Genomic DNA, 20,862 nt, shown 5'->3' on the forward strand with positions numbered 1-20,862 from the left:
AGGAACCAATATTAGTTTATTATTAATTCCATACTTTATTGAAATTCCCTTTGTTTTACTTAATTTCCTCTTTGTTTTCCAGGAATGCATCACATTACATAGTCATTGCGCCTCCTTAGGCAACTCCTGACTGTGACAGTTTCTCAGATTTTTCTTATTTTTATTTATGTAAGAAGTAATGGTATTTTGTAGAAGGCCCCTCAGTTGGGGTTTCCCTGGTGTCTTTTTCATGACTGAACTGGGGTCCAGAGTTCTGGAGGAGACTACACAGGGAAAGTACCATTCTCATGTGGTCAGTGTGACCTACACTGTTGTGTAACCTCTTTTACCTGGCTGAGGTAGTGTTGGTCAGTTTGCTCTGCTCTGAAAGATTGCTTTTTCCCCCATTTATGCTGTACTTTTTGGTAAGAAGTCACGATACATGGCCCACACTTGAGGAATTGGGAAGTTGTTTTTCATCTCCTTGAAGGTAGAGTATCTACGCAAACTATGTAGAATGCTCTTGAAAGAGAGCTTTGTCTGTTCTCCATTTTCTTTTAAATTCAATTGTTTATATAAGTATGGACTCTTGGATAATTATATTTTGGGTCATAATCCAATATTACTTTATTGTTTTGCTCAAATTACTCTAGCTTAGACTACTGAGAGCTCTTGCAGTTGGCTCCCATATCCTACTGGCATGCATCAGTGACTTTTTTCCTTACTGCTTCCTTATTCTCTGGTATTATACAGTGCTTCAGGCTCAGCTTGTTTATTTCTTGCCCCATTCCTAGAATCAGCCATTTCTCTAATGACCCCTGGACCCTTTCATTAGAGAAAGGAATCTATGTGTATTTAAGAGCCTGTTGAAATACGTGTACTTCTAAATATTTCTATATGTATTCACCGATGTCTATATACATTAATATTGGTTCACCATCCAGTATTGCATGGATCATTCTAGTCTCTCCCACCCCTTAGTCTATCATTCCCCACTGATAGTGAAAAACCTGATTCCTACCCTCCCCCATCATTGGCTTAAATGTTTAATTCTATTACACAAGCCTAGTGGATATATATAAAAAAATTAACCTGTGCCCCTGTGGGAAACAGCTTTGTTAGCTGCAGGACTATTCCCATTTGTGGTTATTTCTGCATTTTATCTGAAATGTCCATTCATTTTTAAAGTTCCTTGGGTCTCTACTTCTCCCTATCCTAGTATACTTCAGGGAGTTTGCTGCATACATTTGTAATGTAGTTATATTCTTTTAATGGAGTTATATTATTTTATAGTCTTTATTCAATGAAGGATCCTTGATTATTTTTACTTATGTCAATTAATATTGCCTTTTCATGCTGTAAATTCCTATGTTTTCACAAATGCATAAATGCAAAACCTATCATTACAGTATCATAGAATAGTTTCATCACTCCTAAAACAACTCCTGTTGTTCACATATTTATCTCTCTACCCAACCCTAACCTTGAGTTCTTGGCAACCACTGATCTCTAGTCATTTTTACAGTTTTGACATTTCTAGATTGTCACACAGTTTCAGTCATATGGTTAGGAGACTTTTCAGACTTCTTTCATGTAGTTTCACTTATTTCACTTTGTAGTAAATATTTCAGTTCCTCCATTTATTTTCATTTTCTAAAAAGTAGTATTTATTATTTGAAATAAGAGAGACAGAGGTCTCCCATTCCAGAATCATTCCCCCCAAATTCTTATAAGAGTTGGGGCTGGTCTCGGCCAAAGCCAGGAACTCAATCCAGGTCTTCCACATTGGTGGCAGGGACCCAGATAATTGAGCCATCACCTGCAACTTCCCAGAATGGGCATTAGCAGGAAGCAAGAATTGAGAGCAGTTGACTGTTCAAGCAATCTTCCAAAATTTTGTTGGAATGCATATGTTGAAAAAAGAAGACATCGCATGGATTTCAAAAAAAACTGTACCAATGAAAACTTTCCTTTTAAACCTGTTTTCTGCAAATTTTGAAAATTCTCTCGTATTTGTGTGTATCTGTGTCTATATTTGTTACATTAATATGTGAACCTAGTCTTACTAATAGTATGCTATTTGATTATTGTGGCTTTTTAATAAGTATTAAAATCAGGTAGTGTGAGTCATTCAACTTTGCTCTTTTTCAGTATTATATAACTCTTTTAGATGTTTTGATCTTTAATATAAATTTTTGTGTGTAAAATTTATTGTTAACTTTCCAGTTTTTATTTATATAAAGGAAACGAATTTCATGTCTTTCATCTATACAGTTTGAAGAGCATAGCTATACTTCCCACTCTATCTTCCTTCTCTCATTCACTTACTCTCACCCTTCCTCCTCATCTTTTCTTATTTCTTTTCAATTTTTACAATGACATACATTCACTTTTCTTTATAATCATAAGGTTAACCCTCATCTAAATAAAGAATTGAATAAGTACAAAGTAGAAATACCACTTTTCTTCAAGAATACAGACAAGGGTTATAAACAGTAATCAAATTTCAAGATGTTAATTTCACTCATATATATTACTTTTTGCATTCAGTATATTGGTCACCACAAATCAGGGAAAACATGGTATTTGTCTTTTGGGGACTGACTTATTTCACTAAGCATAGTAGTCACCAGTTGCATCCATTTTGTTGTGTAAGGATTTCATTCTTTTTTATGACTAAGTCATATCCAATTGTGTATTTATATCACAATTTCTTTATCCAGTCATCAGTTGATGGACATCTAGGTTGATTCTGTATCTTAACTATTGTGAGTTGAACATGGGGTTACAGATAACTCTTTCATATGCTAATTCGTTTCCTGTGGGTAAATTTCCAGGAGTGGAATGAATGGGTCAAATTGTATATCTATTTTCAGATTTCTGAGAAATCTCCCTGCTGTCTTGTACTAGTTTACATTCCCACCAACAGAGTATTGGGTGCCTTTTCCCCCACATCTTCCCCAACATTTGTTATTGTTTAATTGTTGGATGAGAGCCATTCTAATTGGGATGAGTTGAAATCACTGTAGTTTTCATTTATGGTTCCCTGATCACTAGTGATCCTGAGAATCATTTCATGTATTGGTTGGCCACTTGTATTACACACACACACACACACACACAGGTGCGTGTGCACACACATATTTTGTTGACCTCTATAAAATGCTTTGCCAGAATTTTTATTTGAATTGTGTTAAATCTATAGATCATAGCATAAAGAACTGGCATCTTTAAATCTTTCACGGCAGACTGACTGTTTAATTTAGTTCTTTGATTTCTTTCATTATACTTGTATAGTTTCTGCCTACAGATCTTGTGCATCTTATTAGAACCATTCAATATCTAATCCTCTCATTCTGTGATATTTGTTCTCTTAGTAGTTATTTGCTATACTTTAGAACTCATTATCATCCTGAAATAATTTAAAGTAAGTTTTTTTAATTAATTAATTTATTTTTTGACAGGCAGAGTGGAGAGTGAGAGAGAGAGAGACAGAGAGAAAGGTCTTCCTTTGCCGTTGGTTCACCCTCCAATGGCCGCCACTGCTGGTGCGCTGATCCGATGGCAGGAGCCAGGTGCTTCTCCTGGTCTCCCATGGGGTGCAGGACCCAAGCACTTGGGCCATCCTCCTCTGCACTCCCGGGCCACAGCAGAGAGCTGGCCTGGAAGAGGGGCAACCGGGAAAGAATCCGGCGCCCCGACCGGGACTAGAACCCGGTGTACCGGCGCCGCTAGGTGGAGGATTAGCCTATTGAGCCACGGCGCCGGCCATAAAGTAAGTTTTAACATCTGAAATTCTCCTGGGCTTTTATGTGTCTGCCTTTGCTATTATTCCACTTCCACTGAATGAATCTTCATTTTCTTTCAACTTCAGGGATCTTTTCATTCATTTACAAGAGTATCTACCCTTACTATACATATTATATTCAGCTTTCTCCCCAGCAGCCAAGACCCCTAGATTTTGCATTTCTTCTTTATTCTCACTCTCATACTGCTCATTTGATCCCATCTCTTACTCTTCCTTGAGAAACCTGACACCTACTTTGTCCTTCCAGGGATGTGGTTGATGGCAAACATCCCTTAAACAGGATAATTTGTTACAACTCAAATCCACCAAGGCTTCTCAACAACTCTTTTCCTCTTACCTAATTACTTCTTGCCCTCATTGCCCTTTTTTTCTGTGCATGTATTACATATGCTAATATTTTCTACCTTATTTAAGTTCCTAAGTATGCCCCTGTTACTCATGGGTGACGTCTTCCCCATTTCCTAGAGGTAACTTTTCCAATGCATGATACAGCTTTGGGTTTACTCATATCTTCTCCTTCTTCCATCTTTTTCTAGAATTTATCACTTCCACTTCATCTACCTTCTTCTTCTTCAAATAGTATATTGCAGTCTTAACTACTAGTACTACTACTAATTATTTTTTCTTTTAGTTATTATCTGATGTCATCCTTGGATCTTTCAAGTCTCTAGATTCTTCTCAATGACAAGCATATTGAAACTTCTCTTTGTCTTAAAGAGTAATCTTTAGGGGAGAGGGAGTGGGAAAGGGGAGGGTTGTGGGTGGGAGGGACGGTATGGGGGGGAAGCCATAGTAATCAATTATTCGTACTTTGGAAACGTATATTCATTAAATAAAAGTTAAAAAAAAAAGAGTAATCTTTGCCATGATCTTTCTTTCCTCTGGTACCCCTTTTCTTTTCTCTTGGTCTTTAAAAAATATTTTGTCTTTTATTTGAGAGGCAGAGTTACAAACAGTGAGAAGGAGAGACAGAGAGGTTTTCCATCCATTGGTTCACTTCCCAGTTGGCTGCAATGGCTGTAGCTGCGCCGATCCGAAGCCAGGAGCCAGGTGCTTCTTCCCAGTCTCCCATGTGGGTGCAGGAGCCCAAGGACTTGGGCCATCCTCCACTGCCTTCCCAGGCCACAACAGAGAGCTGGATTGGAAGAGAAGCAGCCGGGACTAGAACCAGTGCCCATATGGGATATATGGGATGCCGGCACTGCAGGCAGAGGATTAACCTACTTTGCCATGGAGCTGGCCGCAAGATAAGATATTTTCAGTTTATAAGTGTGAAAACAGTGTTTACGTTGGATGAGTTGGCAGTGATAGTGTATGCTTCTGTTTTTCAGTACTTTAACAAAATTCCTAAAATAATTTCCAAAATTCAAGAAACTTATTTAGGTCACAGTTCTGGAGGTTCAGAGGCATAGCAAGACATCTGTATGGTTCTGGTATGGGCCCCGTGGCACATGATGTCACTATGGCAGGAGTGCAGATGGGAGGACAAAATCATATCACCAAAATAGGAAGCCGGGGATTGAGAGAGGTGCAGGTCCGTCCTTCCTTTCCAAGGGTAAACCTTTAGTTGGCTTAAGGACTTCCCGCCAGGCCCATCTCTTAAAAGGCCTTCCTTCCAACATTGTTATACTGACGACCAAGCCCCGAACACAAGAAATCTGGGGATGTACAAACTACATCCAAACAATGGTTCTGGATTTTCTGTCACGCATTGTATTAGCCCATTTCCAGTTACTTTAACAAAATGTCTGAAGCTTGGTATTTTATAATGAAAAATATTTTATTTAGGTCATAGATTTGGAGGCTTAAACTCCAAGATCAGGCGGTCCTAACTGTTTGACCTCTCGTTGGGGCTCTCTTGGCAGATGACATCATGATGCATGTATGTATGAGAGGAAGAGTTCAAAGCAAAGCAGGAAGCCAGAGAGCTGGTGATGGCCAGTCTTGATGTTTTAATAACAGTTCACTCAGGGGAACTAACTGGGGTACTGTGTGAACTACATTAATCTTTTCTGAGTGTGAGGCCCCAGAGTGGCCTAACCATCTTCCACCAGGCCCCACCTCTTAAAGATTCTGCCAGCTTTTACACTGCCACACTGGGAAACCAGCATTTAGCCTGTGGACTTTGGAAGAACATCCAAACTGCAACACTCATTGCCAAGTTTCCAGCAGTCTAGCCTTAATTCCGATGAGTTTATTGCACTGCACGCTTGATAGTTGTCATTAGTCTCTTTGCAAACATACTGATCAGGAGATAATGTTCTGCTCTATGCTTATTTTACATATCTTTACTTGTCTGAAAATAGTGTAATCATATGAGGCAAAAATAGAAAAAAAAACCTCATCAACTATAGATTTAAATATGCTACACTGGTCTGCCTGGTCACAGTCACTTTAATGTAGCTTCTTTCTCAAGGCATAAAAGCATGGTGCTAAGAGTAAGGTATACCTGAGAACAAATCTCTAGCTCTGTCACATACTATTTTTGACTTTAGCAGGCTACTCTGAGAATCAGTTTTTTCATCTATAGAATGCTTATAACGTCCTTTTCCTGGTGCCTGTGACTATTAGTAAGTTTGTGAAAATGCCTTGCTTACAAAGTAGGCACAGAGCAGATACTTTCTTTTTTTATCTCCAATGCTTACCTCATCCTTTAAAATGAATTTGCTCCCATGATATGTTTTGTATTTCATCCACTCTAAGTTTTAAGCAAACAATAAGCTACCAATGAAGGGGGTTCTGCCATTTCCCCTGAGATAGTGTTTCACAGATTAAGAAATCTCATTGCCATGGAATGTTTCCCGATCTCCCACTGAAAGCAAATAGCCTCACCAGTACCATATATAGAAAATTATGATGAGCATGGTTTGTGACTTGATCCTTTTCCATCAACCATGAACAGATAATATTTAGGTTTAATTGTAAATCACTGTCTTGAGCCACAATAATCCATTTTCTTCAGTATTTTCTTTATTCCTATCACGAGAACTATCTTGTGCTTCCTTAGCTGACTTTTAAGTTTTAATCTTTCTAAGCAGTGTTTTAAAATCTCATCATTTTGATCTTTATGGTCCAGAGTAACTCACATATTGTTTACCCTTTGTTCATGACTTTCCATAAAGATTAACACATTGGTATAATGCTGAATGAAAACTAATAGATTCAATAAATTCTGGTATAAAGCTTGTAGAATTTTTATTTGACATGTTGTATTTTAATCACCCTTATCTGGCCAGTATTCACTAAATATATGAGGGGTTTTATGTATGGAAATGCATACTGTGAAAAAATTACACATGGGTTCCAAAAGTTTTGCACCAAAACAAACTTTAATCCCATTTTTATAAATTAAGTATCCTCATAAGTTACTTCATTTATTCTCAGTTTAACTTAGACTGTAAACAATTCTGAGGTTTTAGAGGTATTCTTTCACTTTAAGTAAGAGAAACATCATGGTCAACATTTCGGCTGTGTTTTACTCAAAAGCTTCACCATAGTCCCCTTACAGTATGTCCTAACATAAAGTCTACCATGAACTTATGTAACTAATCAGACAGAATGACCTGAGGTAATTATTTCGTGACTTTGATCAATGGAAATAAATACTCTAGGTAATTCAAGCCTTATTTCTCACCTTTTCTTTAATAACATTTACTGAAAACTCGCAGCAGATTTTTCTGTAACTGTCTTCACTGTCTTCCATGTGCCTGCATAAACAGTGAACAGATCTGCATTACATGATGAAATGAGATAGAAAATCCCAGGTGTAAGCCTGGCAGGGGCTTGGAGAGGGCTTCTGGAGCCTCTCACTTCTTCTGGGAAACTCTTTGTTCAGAAGACAGCACCTGTCTCTAGGTTCAGGTCTTCAGATGACACAAGCCTGAATGATCGAGCAAGTATGACTATGACTTGAAGCAGTGCCTGGGGCAAGCATTTAGTCTAGAGGTTAAGATGCCAGTTAAGATTCACTGTCCCATGTTGAAGTGCACAGGTTAGAGACGTCTCTGTCAATACAGACCCTGGGAGGTAGTAATGATGGCTCAAGTACTTGAGTCCTTGCCACCCATGTGGGAGACCTACACTGAATTTCCAACTCCCAGTTGCAGCTCCCACCCAGTTATGACCACTTTAGACATTTGAGATATGATCCAGTGGATGGGCGCATGCTCACTCCCTCACTCCCTCCCCCCTGCTTCCCAAACAAACAATATCCAAGAAATGGGAATGATCTATATAAGCATCGGAAAGATGAAATTAATAGGAATAAAGAAGTTCTGAAATTTATTTCAAATTTCAGTTGTACATACAGAAATTGTGAAGTGGGACTGGGAGATGCAACAGAGCAAATGAAAAAAGGTGTCCAGATCAACTCTTGGGCAGTGCTCATGTTTCCAAATATTCACTGATAGACTGGCTTCTACTTGACCTGAGGCAGTTCTTTTGCTCCCAATCTGGTAGGAAAATGGATGATTATCCACTACTTCAGAGAGAGATGGTCCACAGGGGAGATTGAAAGTGCCACACAGTTTATATGTTCAAAGGTCCCTATTTAGTGGAAAATAGCCTTTTGCTTTGGGTCCCTATCTCCCTAAACAAAAGACCCTCTCATTTATAAAATAGAAAAAAAGCTCAGAGAGAAAACTATGTTAGAACTAGAAGCAGTGTGCAGATATATGAGTGAGAGACTTCTCATGAAATTCTAAGGATTGGTAATAAAATTGAAACCTTGTCTGTCTCTTTGGAAATTTTAGTGTAGTTTAATGTTGTTGATGCTGTTTTTCTCATTCCTGTCTCAACTGTATGTCAAGCATTAGTCTTGGGAAATTATCTAAATCTACCCTTGATTTCTATTTTCTGAATTCTGTGTTCTGTCTAAAATCCCACCACTCTCATAGGACCAAACCACTATTGATTCCACATCTAATCCTGTCCTAAATTAATGAATGGCAGTGATACTAGCTGCAAGCATTTATATTCTGTTACCTTCATGATAGCATCTGTAAAACAGGACAGTCCTGGATCCAGCTCATATTCTCTTAATGTCCCAGTCTTCTACATCTCTTTACAACAAAATTAGGTGAAGTGTCTGGCTATGTTAGACTTTGCTGAATGTCTGGGTTTTCTAGATCTGGGCTTTGCATCTTCACAGATTTTCATTGCTCTGTGGTCCCCTAAGTCTTGGATACTTGCTCAGTAGAGATCTCCAGCTGCCTTTGCACTGCCTCAACAATCGGTGCTGCCTTTCCAGGAAAGGTCTGAGCTTTGCCCACCACCAAGGTGGGAACCACAGTGGCTTCAGCACACAAGTCTAACCTACCTGTAGCTCCAGACACTCTGCCTCTTCAGACCACTTTCCATGTCATATGAGGCATATATGTGCTAGGAATGCAATCTGGTTTCCCAGAGTGGCCAGGTACCAGAGTGGGAAAAGCATCAAGAGTTAATGCCTTGTGGACTTAATTGAATTTAGAGCATAATGCAACAGGAAACTCAAGAGCATTATGTTAAAGATTCCTATTGTCTGGTCAGTGGCGTGGCTCACTAGGCTAATCCTCTGCCTAGCGGCACTGGCATACAGGGTTCTAGTCCTGGTCGGGGCGCCAGATTCTGTCCTGGTTGCCCCTCTTCCAGGCCAGCTCTCTGCTGTGGCCAGGGAGTGCAGTGGAGGATGGCCCAAGTGCTTGGGCCCTGCACCCCATGGGAGACCAGGATGAGTACCTGGCTCCTGCCATCGGATCAGCGCAGTGCGCCGGCTGCAGCGCGCCGGCCGCGGCGGCCATTGGAGGGTGAACCACCGGCAAAGGAAGACCTTTCTCTCTGTCGATCTCTCTCACTGTCCACTCTGCCTGTGGGAAAAAAAAAAAAAAGATTCCTATTGTACAGAATTTGTGACTCCTCCCACTCCATTACATTCAAGAGATGAATTTTTACCTCTAATTCACAGAGAAAATTTATTAATTTATTTTTATATTTCATTATACTTGAGTACTCACTTTAGTATTTATTAATTATTATGCAGCAGTTAGGAACTATATCATATGGGAACTCCTTCCATTTTCTACTACCAAATATTTAATCCTAGTTACTGCCTTCATGCCTATTGTCCTCATATCCCTCATTGAAAATAGATGAGATTCCTAGGGAGATTAAGCTTCAAAGCAGGCGGGGAAATGTGGAACCTGGGAAGGGAAATGGAAAGTAAGATTGGTTTTAAGCAAGCAGTATTCAGTTTTTTTAGATGTAGTACTTTGCCTCGGTTTAAAATCAAGAAATTGTTATCAAACTTCCTAGAGCTGTCCATGTAGGTAGTAACAAAAGGGGCATGCATGCATGCATCCCTATTGAATTTGAGCAGCATTCTCCCATCATGACTTAGAGTCATTGCTCTACCAGTCTTGCATGGGACCTCCCATATATTTCTCTAACAGTGAAGTGATCGTATTTTGAATATTTCAAAGCTTACATAATTGAAAATCCTAAAGTAGCAGTCAAAACTCAAGCAGATTTTGACTCTCAATTAAGGAATAATTTCTTAGGAATTCATCAGGCTGTTGAATTATACTATAAAGCAATTGCTAAATGCTGATGTAATGAGGAAAATTTTAATAATGCCTCAATTTAGTAAATCTTGATAATACATTTGTAGCCTCGCTTCTGTGACAGCCAATTTGGAATAAGGCATTATGAAATTATAGCTCAGATCACAGCAAGATCTTCACAAGGCTTCCTTATTCTAGAAACTATAATGGCTTGAGTCTATTTGACCACCATCACTAATGCCATTTTTGCCACCACTGTAATAATTCTGGTAAAAATGTACTATATTCAACCTAACATGAATATTTAAATCTGAGATGTCACTGAGTATATACCTTCTGGTCTGAAAACCTGGATGAGTCCTCATGGGGAGCTGAGTAAAATTAGGCCCCCTCAGTGTCCATACTTAAAATGGACATAAAAAAGAAGTACCAATGATTTCCAGGATACATGAAGAATAATGTCAGACTTCAAGACAGATTTTTAAAAGGGAACCAGCAACAAAATAATTCTCATTAGACACTACCCTACCCTTGCCTTTAATTTTCTTTTTTTTTTCTTTTTTTTTTATTTGACAGGTAGAGTTATAGACAGTGAAAGAGAGAGACAGAGAGAGAGGTTTTCCTTCTGTTGGTTCACTTCCCAAATGGCCACCACAGCTGGCACTGTGGCAGTCTGAAGCCAGGAGTCAGGTGCTTCTTCCCGGTCTCCCATGTGTGTGCAGGGGCCCAAGCTCTTGGGCCACCCTCCACTGACCTCCCGGGCCACAGCAGGGAGCTGGACTGGAAGAGGAGCAACTGGGACTAGAACCCGGTGCCCATATAGGATGCTGGTGCCGCAGGCGGAGGATTAGCCAAGTGAGCCACAGCGCCTGCCCCACCTTTAATTTTCACTCTCACATGAACCCGTGAAAGAATCCTCTCTGTCTGGCTTCCAGGCAGAGACCTTTGTTCATTTCTGCATTTTCCTGACAAGCATAGATACAGCACTGCACCCAGGCTCCTGCCATCCTGAGGTGTCATCATTGTCTTGGCTGTACTGACCTCACTGCAGAGTTTACTACTTTTCTCATTTGGGGTGCAGTTATATTAATAAGCAACCCCATTCCTTGTTATAGGAGTAACCTATACACTGATACTAGATGCATAGACAGAATTGTACTGAGAGAAATGAGAGCCTCCACATGAATGTCGTTAAGTGGAACCGCTGTTGTTGTGGGTAGACTGCTGGGCCTGTGCAGTCTTCAGCTCTGCGCCTCGCTCACTTTGTTCTCCTGTATGTCATGGCAGCACTGTTATGTTAGCTGACAGGAGCACATTGTCTACTTGCTTGTCAGTTGTGTCTCTCACAGTGGATGGTTTCTGTTGGACATTAATGTGTCTCACAAACTTATTAACATTTTATTTTTAAAATCAGTTTTATTCATGTTTTATCATAGAAAATAGAGTATTTTTTAAATGTTCATTTTCATTTACTTGGAGACAGAGAGAGAGAGAGAGAAAACAGGAGGCAGAGCAAGCTTGCTAGCTTCTTTCTACTGATTCACTCCCTCAAATGCTCACAACATCCAGGGCTGGTGCAGGCTGAAGCCCGGAGCCCAGAAGTCCACACAGGTTTCCCATGTGAGCACCACAGAACTAAGTTTTTGGGCATCACCTACTGCTCTCCAGGATACCTTAACACAAAGGGGATCTCAATCGGTAGAGCCAGGACTTGACTAACACACCAGTAGGGGATGAGGGCACCCAAGCATTGGCTTAACCACTGTACCACAATGTCCACCCCCCGCATCTTATTCCTACTCTAATATTTACATCCAAATTCCTTAACATCATACCTCCTTGTGCTGGTTTTCAGTATTTTCCCTTTCATGTTCATGAATATTCATCACTGCCCATAAGCTTTATATACACTTTAATAGCATTCTCTTCCCTTCCCAATTTCACCACCACTGGAAGCTTTGACAATTAGATTGCTGTCTTGTATGAAAAGCTTTGGTCCAATTGTCACCAGTAGTGGTTTTCTCGATGCTAGCCAGGTTAATGATTGGTTCCCAAAACCTATCTTGTTCATTGATTCTTGGAGCACTACCAATACCCGTGATCACAGGTTGGGGTCTCTAGAAATCAGTTGTAAGATGGAGTTCAAAGATGAAGTTTCTGATTAATAATTTTTTTTTTTTTTTGACAGGCAGAGTGGACAGTGAGAGAGAGAGACAGAGAGAAAGGTCTTCCTTTGCCGTTGGTTTACCCTCCAATGGCCGCCGCGGCCGGCGCGCTGCGGCCGGCGCACCGCGCTGATCCGATGGCAGGAGCCAGGAGCCAGGTGCTTATCCTGGTCTCCCATGGGGTGCAGGGCCCAAGCACCTGGGCCATCCTCCACTGCACTCCCTGGCCACAGCAGAGGGCTGGCCTGGAAGAGGGGCAACCGGGACAGAATCCGGCGCCCCGACCGGGACTAGAACCCGGTGTGCCGGCGCCGCTAGGCGGAGGATTAGCCTAGTGAGCCGCGGCGCCGGCCTGCTGATTAATAATTAATAGCTGTTAAGGAAAGGAGGGAGAAGCTGAATTTGGCAGAGAAAGTCAAATCACATTCCAGAGCTGACGGAAATGTATCAATCCTGCAGAGAGCTCTTGGGTGAATATAGCCATGTAAGCATCCCCCGTGTAAGTCAAAGTAGGTTGCTGTTGCATTCGTGCCTCACTCCATTGCTGGATGCTGAGAGAGGCGTGACTTTAGGTGAGGCTGTCCTCAGCTGTGGCCAGGCAGGAAGGGTCTGCATGCTCTAGGCTGTTACTGACTGCACTTGGTTCAGCAGGTCACTAAGTTTTCCCTTAAAAGCGGTTCTAGCGGTGCATATCTGTTGCTGATGCAGTTGTGTTGAGGGAAGAACAAGCTTTCTGTTGAAGCACAGGAGGATGAAGATGTGAAGACAGGAAATTTTTTTGTAAAAATTCGAAATTCAGGAGAATGTAGTCGAGGGATATTGGGAATGGAAATTTGTGTTAGGGAAAAGCAAGTACAGATTATGATAGTATCAGAACACAGGAGAGAAGACAAGTTTACAACTTGGAAGCTGGTGAGAGATATCAGAATGAGCATTGTTTGTTCCCACATTTCTAAGCCATACAGCTCCACTAATTTTATTCGCAGACTTCAAGGAAGCTGTGGCAATGGTTTGTGGAGTTAAACCTTGTTTTTCCTCCAGATTATACAAAGTAAATGGCAGGAATGAACTGTTGCAAATCAGCCAATGAGTGTTAGTCTTGCATTGATATTTAATCTCAAGACTGGGTGTTAATGTTTCTGTGTCCATATTTTAATCCTAGTCGCTGAGTTGGGAAGATTTAAGTCTGACAGAGCTTGTCAGAGCTGATGGGATAATTTAGAGGTTTGCCATTGTCACATACAAGAGATGCCTGTTCTCTGGCATCTTAATTTTAACACAAGGCTTAATGTTCTTAAGCCAACAACTAATTCATCAGAATTAAGAGCAATGAACACGTGTACTTTTCCTTGTTGTAAAAAGTTAATAGAATTGTTAGCATACACGAGAAGCAGAAACAGACTACTTAGCTATTTGCCATCGAGCTAAGAGCATGAAAAAAGTGTTTGCCTTGTTCCTTTCAATTCTGGTATGAAATGTATATATATGTGTGTATATACTTTTATATATATATATATATATAAATGTGAGAGAATATACTTTTAAAAGAAAAATAGTATAAATTTCCAATTTTCATTGTGACATTTTGTTTTTTCATGAAACAAATTTTACTGAATACTAAAAAATTCTTTTTATGTTGACAAATATGTGACAAAATGTCACTTTTAATATTCTGTGATAATAGTTATCACTGTTTATATTCTGTCATGTGTTTAGTCATAATTTATCAAACCTTCTGCATTTGGGCTCATTATACATTTTACATTTTATTCTTTATAGAAGAAAGTCTCTGGTAAACCTCCTTGTCCCTTTATATCAGTAAACTTACACAATTATTTCTCTACATTAAATTCTTAGAAGTTGAATAGCTGAGTCAAACTGTCTAAAAATAGCATATATTAAAAAGCTACCAATTTGCTCTTCAGGAAGACACTGTGAATTTATACCTAAAGTAGGAGTATGTAAAAATCTTCTGTACCCATATTAATATTGTATTTAATTATTTATTTATCCCTGCTTCCTTGTTGAGAATTAGATCCCTATTTAGTTTTTTATTATTAGTGTACTTGACTGTTTTGCATTGTGTTTATTGGAGATTGCTCTTGGTGGGCTGTGACCTTTCCCCCAGGGTCTGTGTGTTGGAATCTTGGTCCCCAGTGCATAGATGTGGAAGCTGAAGGATCCTTTAAGAGGTGAGGCTTAGTGGGATGCCCTGAGCAATGGGGGAAGTTCCCTCAGAAGGGAACTGGGCCAGATCACACCCACTCTCTCTGGGACCCTGTGTAGAGATGTGCTTGCTGTCACCCACTCTCCTTTGCCATTGCCACGTGCTGTGATGTGACAGAGCAGAGAGGTGTCTCACAGAACCCAGGAGCCATGCCATTGGAGCTACATTAGCTTATTTTCTTTGTAAAGTTGGCCTGTCTGAGGAATTTCAGAATTTTATAATATTTTTACATTAACTAGCTTTTCATTATTAGTATGAAGTATGTGCAGTAGGCTACTTATGAAGAAGAGTCTTATTTAGTTCACAGTTTTGGGGGTTCAAGGAATGGTAGGAGTAGGTGTAGGAGCAGGTACACAGGTTAGATTGAGAGAGTTGTGTGGAGCCAGGCTTTCATAACTCACGCTGGAGAGAACTCACTGTGGGACACCAGTGTTCCCTTCCAAGAACATGTCCTCAGTTGCCCTAAGGATCTCTCACTAATCCTTGCCTCCTGAAGTATCCATTAGCTCTTACATCCTTCACCAGGGAGCAAGAACCCTACATGTGGACCCTGGGTAGAAAGGCCACACCTAAACCATAGAAGAAATGTATTTTTTAACAAAAATATTTGCTTATTGACTTATTTGAGAAAGACAGAGAGAGGGAGCAAGCACTTCCATCCACTGGTTTGCTCTTCACATGTCAGCAATATCCAGGGCTAAGCCTAATCAAAACCAGGAGTCAGAAACCCTATATTGGTTTCCCACATGGTGATGATGACCCAAGTATATGAACTATCACCTGCTGCCTCTCAGAGTCTGCATTAACAGGGGGCTGGATCAGAAGTAGGAAGTAGCTAGGACTTCAGTCACATGTTCTGACATGAAATGTGGATGTCCCAAGCAGTGGCTTAATTCATTGCATTACATTTGCCCAGGATTTATTTTACTATCCTATTAAATTGCTTCCTTGTGTTCTTTGCCCATCTCTCTCTATGTTTTTATCCTTTATCAGAGATATTTACTTCATGATTTAGCTTATCATTGTATAAAATCTTTTATTCCACTCCTAATTTGAAGGGTGGTGTTCTAAACTCAACTTATAAAATTTGAAATTTTCAAATTCAAAGCAAAGTGAACTTCCTTTGTTGTTTCCAGCTGGGGTTCTAAAGCTCACTAAGACCTGCCATTGTCTTACATAATATAAGTCCTAGATTTCACAGTTTTTTTTTTTTTTTTTAAGATTTATTTATTTGAAAGAGTTACACAGAGGCAGAGAAAAAGAGAGGTCTTCCATCTGCTGGTTCACTCCCCAACTGGCTGCAATGTGGGGAGCTGTGCCAATCTGAAGCCAGGAGCTTCTTCCAGGTTTCCTACCCAGGTGCAGGGGCCCGAGGACATGGGCCATCATCTGTTGCTTTCCCAGGCCATAGCAGAGAGCTGGACTGGAAGTGGAGCAGCCGGGACATGAACTGACGCCCATGTGGGATGCTGGCACTGAAGGTGGCAGCTTTAGCTGCTATGCCTCAGTGCTGACCCCTCACAGTTTGTTTTTCATAAACTTTTTAAATATTTGTTTTTGTTTGATGTTTTTACTAATTTGAAAAGCAGAGCGACAGACACTGGAAAAGATACAGACATACAGGTGGACAGAAGTCTTCCATTGACTAGTTCACTGCTCAAATGCTCACAACAGCAGCTGTGCCAGGCTAAAGAATTCCATCACATATGGGTAGCAGGTGTTCAACTACTTGAGCCGTCATCTGCTGCCTCCCAGAATATGGGTTAGCAGGAAGCTGGGATCAGGAGCTCGGCTTGGACTCAAACCCCGACACTCTGATAGGGGACTCAGGTATCTCCAGTGATGTCCTAACCACTATATATGTGAAATCTATTTTAAATGTTAGAGTTTTAGATGTCTGAACACTCTTTTCCAGTTGCTAAAGCACTTGACTCAGTAGCATTTATTAAAGATCATCTTTTTCTCATTAATCCATACTTAGAATGGTTCTGGTCTTTGAATCCTCTTACGTTAATCTGTCTCTATATTCTATCCTCATAATTACACTGCTCTAATTCTAGATATAGGATTTTTTATCCCTTACACAAAGAATGGTTATGATTGCATTTTGCCTTCCATATTCAGATTTATGAAAAATGTTTTAAAAATTGTAACTCAGACTATCCTAAGCAAATGGTTTAAGCTCATGGACTACAATAGAGTTTGGTCTCCATAGCTGGAGGAAAGCATCCATGCAGTGGAGCCTTTAATAGGGCAACAAGAGAACATTGAGAAGGCCTGGTCTCCTTGAACACATCAGCCCCTATTCTCTCACTCTTCTCTTTCTCAGGGTGGGCGAAATGGCTGTTGACAGCTCTGGACTGTTGATTTTAAGCCCTTGGCCACCAAATAGAATTAGTGGGCATTCATGGCCTGGTCACATCAGGTAAGCATCCAAACTCTACTGGTAGTGGTAGAGTAGTACAGAAAAATATTCCCTACATGTAACTCTGGAAGAAGAGGAAATAGAGAAGTGGTCCTTCTATTACATTGTGTTATTTTTGTTAGATGGTCTGACAAGCAAGAAAATTCAGTTTTGTTGAAAATAACCCAAAGAGCATATTTACACCATTTTTATAAAAAGTTCATGGAAAAATGGAATCAAAAGATATTCGGGGCCAAAAAAATTGAAAGCTATGCATAGTTTCTTTCATAATATGCATCTTCACTGAACTTTTTTCCAAGAACACTCCTGTAGCTGCATAGTGTTTGATCAACATTGAGTTTATCTTTTTCTTAACTTGTCAGTCTTTAGGTGAGGACACCCAGGCTCATACACCTGGGCCATCCTCCACTGCCCTCCCAGGCTACAGCAGAGAGCTGGACTGGAAGAGGAGCAGTCGGGACTAGAACCCGGCACCCACATGGGATGCCGGCACTGCAGGTGGAGGATTAACCAAGGGAGCCAAGGCGCCAGCCCCTGGAAATACTCTCATATATTGTTGCTTCCTAAATGTTTTTTATAAATACATTGAAAACTAAGGCTATCATAGAGATGTGAGAATTTAGAGTGGGATAGAAACTAAGTTACTCATGTTTTTATAGTGACTCATTTTTATATGCATAAGTATTTCACGTAACTACATTTACAGGGAATTCTCCATAGGCCTTTATCTCTTTCTTTACTATAGTTCTGCCAGTTACTCATTTGCTAGGTGGTTTGTAGGTAGTGTAACCCATATTTTCTTTCTCTTTTTTAACTTTTTTTTTCTCTCCCTGAAGTAGGCTCATTGAATTAGAAAACTAAACATATATTAATTAACCAATGTTATATATATTATTTCATAGTAGAAGATGACACCACTAAGACATATGATTTTGCCAGTTTTATGAAAATTATACTTATTTGAGAGACAGAGTTTCTGTCTGATAATTCACTGCCCAAATGCTCCCAATGGCCAAGGCTGGGCTGGACCTAACAGCTGGGAACTCAATCCAGGTCTCCTGGATTGGCAGAAACCCTACTAATTGACCCATTACCATTGTCTTCCAGGGGTTGCACCATCAGGAACCTGAATCAAGAGCTGGACTAGATGCTGAATCCAGGTACTTGGATATGGAACATGGGCATCTTAACCAGTGTCTCAGCTGGTAGGATAAACACCCACCATGGTATTGCCAGTGTGAGTACAAATCAAATATGTAAATCAGCTTAAACATCTAAAGGCTTTTGAGGGTTTTTTATTCTCTCTGGAAAGAAATGCCATGAGATTATCATGCTATGAATTTGGGATTTAGATCTAGCCTCTAGAGCAGAAATAGTCAAAAATATACTTTGATTTACAACAATTTAATTGAACTACAGTCTGTGCACAGCATACTGCACATATGGGTACAGGCAAGTGAGTTCGGCCACACACACACACACCTGTGAAGCCATCTGTCATTCCCATTTCTTCATGCCATTTTAAAATCCCTCTCTCCTGTCCTTGCAACATCTTCTCCTCAGGCAACCACTTCTCTGCTTTCTGTCACTTGAATAATTGTAATTTTCTGGAGTTTTATTTAAATGGAAACATAGAGTATATATACTTGTTTGTTGTCTTCTTTCACTCAGCAAAATTTTGCAGCTCACCCATGTTTTTCTGTATGTCCTTAGTTCATTCCATCGCATTGCTGAATTTCATGCCACCGTGTGGATGGATATACCACAGTTTGTCCACTACATCTTCCTGGATAATTGAACAGTTTCCAGTCTGGGGCTTTGCAGAGAGAGAGCTGCTGTGAACTTCACACATAAGTCTTTGTGTGGAAGTTTACTTTGTTCCTCTTGGGTAAATAATGAGAATTCAAATGATTGGATCATACAGCACATGCTTATTTTTATACAGCACATGCTTATTTTTAAGAAGCTACCAAACTGTTTGCTAAACAAGTGGGTGGTTTATTATTCATTATTGTTTGTTTATTCATTAACACTACCCCATCCATGTTGGTCATTTTAACATGTGAAGTGCTACCTCATTATGGTTTTAATTTGCATTTTTCCTCATGGCTAATAATGTTCCAAATCTTCTCGTATGCTTTTATCGTCATCCAGGAAAGTTTCCTTTGACTGCTATAATGATTTAACACAGGGCTGGGTATTTCACACAGTAATTAAGACTCCGCTTAGGATGCCTGCATCCTGTATCCGAGTCCCTGGGTTTGAGTCTTGGCTTTGCTCCTGATTCCAGCTTCCTGCTATTGCACGCCTAGGAGACGTGATGGCTCAAGGAGCTGTATCCCTGCCACTTACATGGGCATCTGGATTGAACGCTGGGATCCTGGTCTCTACCGACCCAGCCCTGTGTGTGTAAGGCATTTGTGGAGTGAACCAGCAGACGGGAGCTCTTTCTCTTTGTGTTTTCTTTCTCTCCCTCTCTCTGCTCCTCAAATAAATTAAAGAAATAAAATAATTAACCAACATAAACATATGGACTTAAAGTAAAAGTTCTGTCAGAGTTCTGGCAGCCAGATGTCAGATGTCAGAAATGAGCTTCACTGGGAGGGAAGTGTCCGCAGGGCTGAGCGCCCTCCAGGGGCTGTGGGAAGAACTGAGTCCCTCGAATTCCTTGGATTAAGGTCCTCTCTCCATCTTCAGTTTGTGACTGCACATCTGTCCTCTCTCTCTTGCTTTGGTCACATGGCCTTCCTCCCTTTTACGATTGAAGCTTCCTCTGCCTTATTTAATTTTTTTTTTACTATTTTTTTCATTTATTTGAAAGAGTGTGTGTGAGGGATGGGAGGAGAGAGAGAGAGAAAGAGAGAGAGAAAATCTTCTGTCTGCTGGTTTACTTCCCAAATGCCCACAACAGACAGAGCTGGGCCAGACTGAAACCAGGAGCATGGAGATCTCTCTGGGTCCCCCTGGTGGGTGATAGGGACCCGAGGACTTGCGCCATCCCCTGCTGCCTCCCAGGATGCACATGAGCAGGACACCAGAACTGGGGGCATGGCTGAGGCTTGAACAGGCACTCCAGCATAGGATGTGGGTGCTGACGTATCACCTTAACCCCTGCCAAAGGCTCTGTTCTCTGCCTGCCTCTTTAAGGAACATGTGATTGTACCTAAGGCCCACCTGGACTAATCTAGGCTGATCCCACTGTAAAAATATCCTTAAGTTAATCAACATGTGAAGTCTTTTGCCACATAAGGTATATGCTCTGGTTCTGGAGATGAAAATGTACATGAAAGTTGAGAAGCCATTCTGCCTGTAACACCATTTGTTATTTTTTTTTGGGGGGGGGGGGCAAGGATATATTCAAATCTGTGTCTCATTGTTCCTCCCTGCCCCCTTCCCTCAGTTGAGTTTTATTCTTTTAATTCAACTTTGAGAGCTCTCTATATATTCTGAAATAAAATTCCTTTATGAGACACATACTCTGCAACAATTTTCAAGTGTGGCTTTTAACTTTATTATCCTAAAAGTGTCTTTTGAAGAGCAAAAATTCTTAACTTTGATCGAGTTCAATTTACCAATGTTTTCTAATATGGATTATGTTTTTGGAGTCCTAAGAAATATTTGACACCTTAAGGTCAAGAAGTTTTTGTTCTGTTTTCTTCTCCTAGAAGTTTTGTGGTTTTAGGTTTTTACATTAAGAGCTATGATCCATTTTGAGTTTT

General features: G+C 40.3%; 1 long non-coding RNA gene across 1 annotated transcript in view; it reads left to right on the plus strand.

Annotated features, from left to right (window-relative positions):
* Positions 1-20,630, plus strand: part of LOC138843878 (uncharacterized) — a 152,927-nt gene extending 132,297 nt beyond the window's left edge. The window contains exons 3-4 of the long non-coding RNA XR_011379012.1: positions 18,251-18,380; positions 18,857-20,630. This is a non-coding gene — a long non-coding RNA (uncharacterized lncRNA). The remainder of the gene's footprint in view (positions 1-18,250; positions 18,381-18,856) is intronic.
* The last annotated feature ends 232 nt before the right edge of the window (positions 20,631-20,862 follow it).

The sequence above is a fragment of the Oryctolagus cuniculus genome, chromosome 9 (assembly GCF_964237555.1).
Source record: "Oryctolagus cuniculus chromosome 9, mOryCun1.1, whole genome shotgun sequence".
In the NCBI taxonomy this organism is placed as follows: Eukaryota; Metazoa; Chordata; class Mammalia; order Lagomorpha; family Leporidae; genus Oryctolagus; species Oryctolagus cuniculus.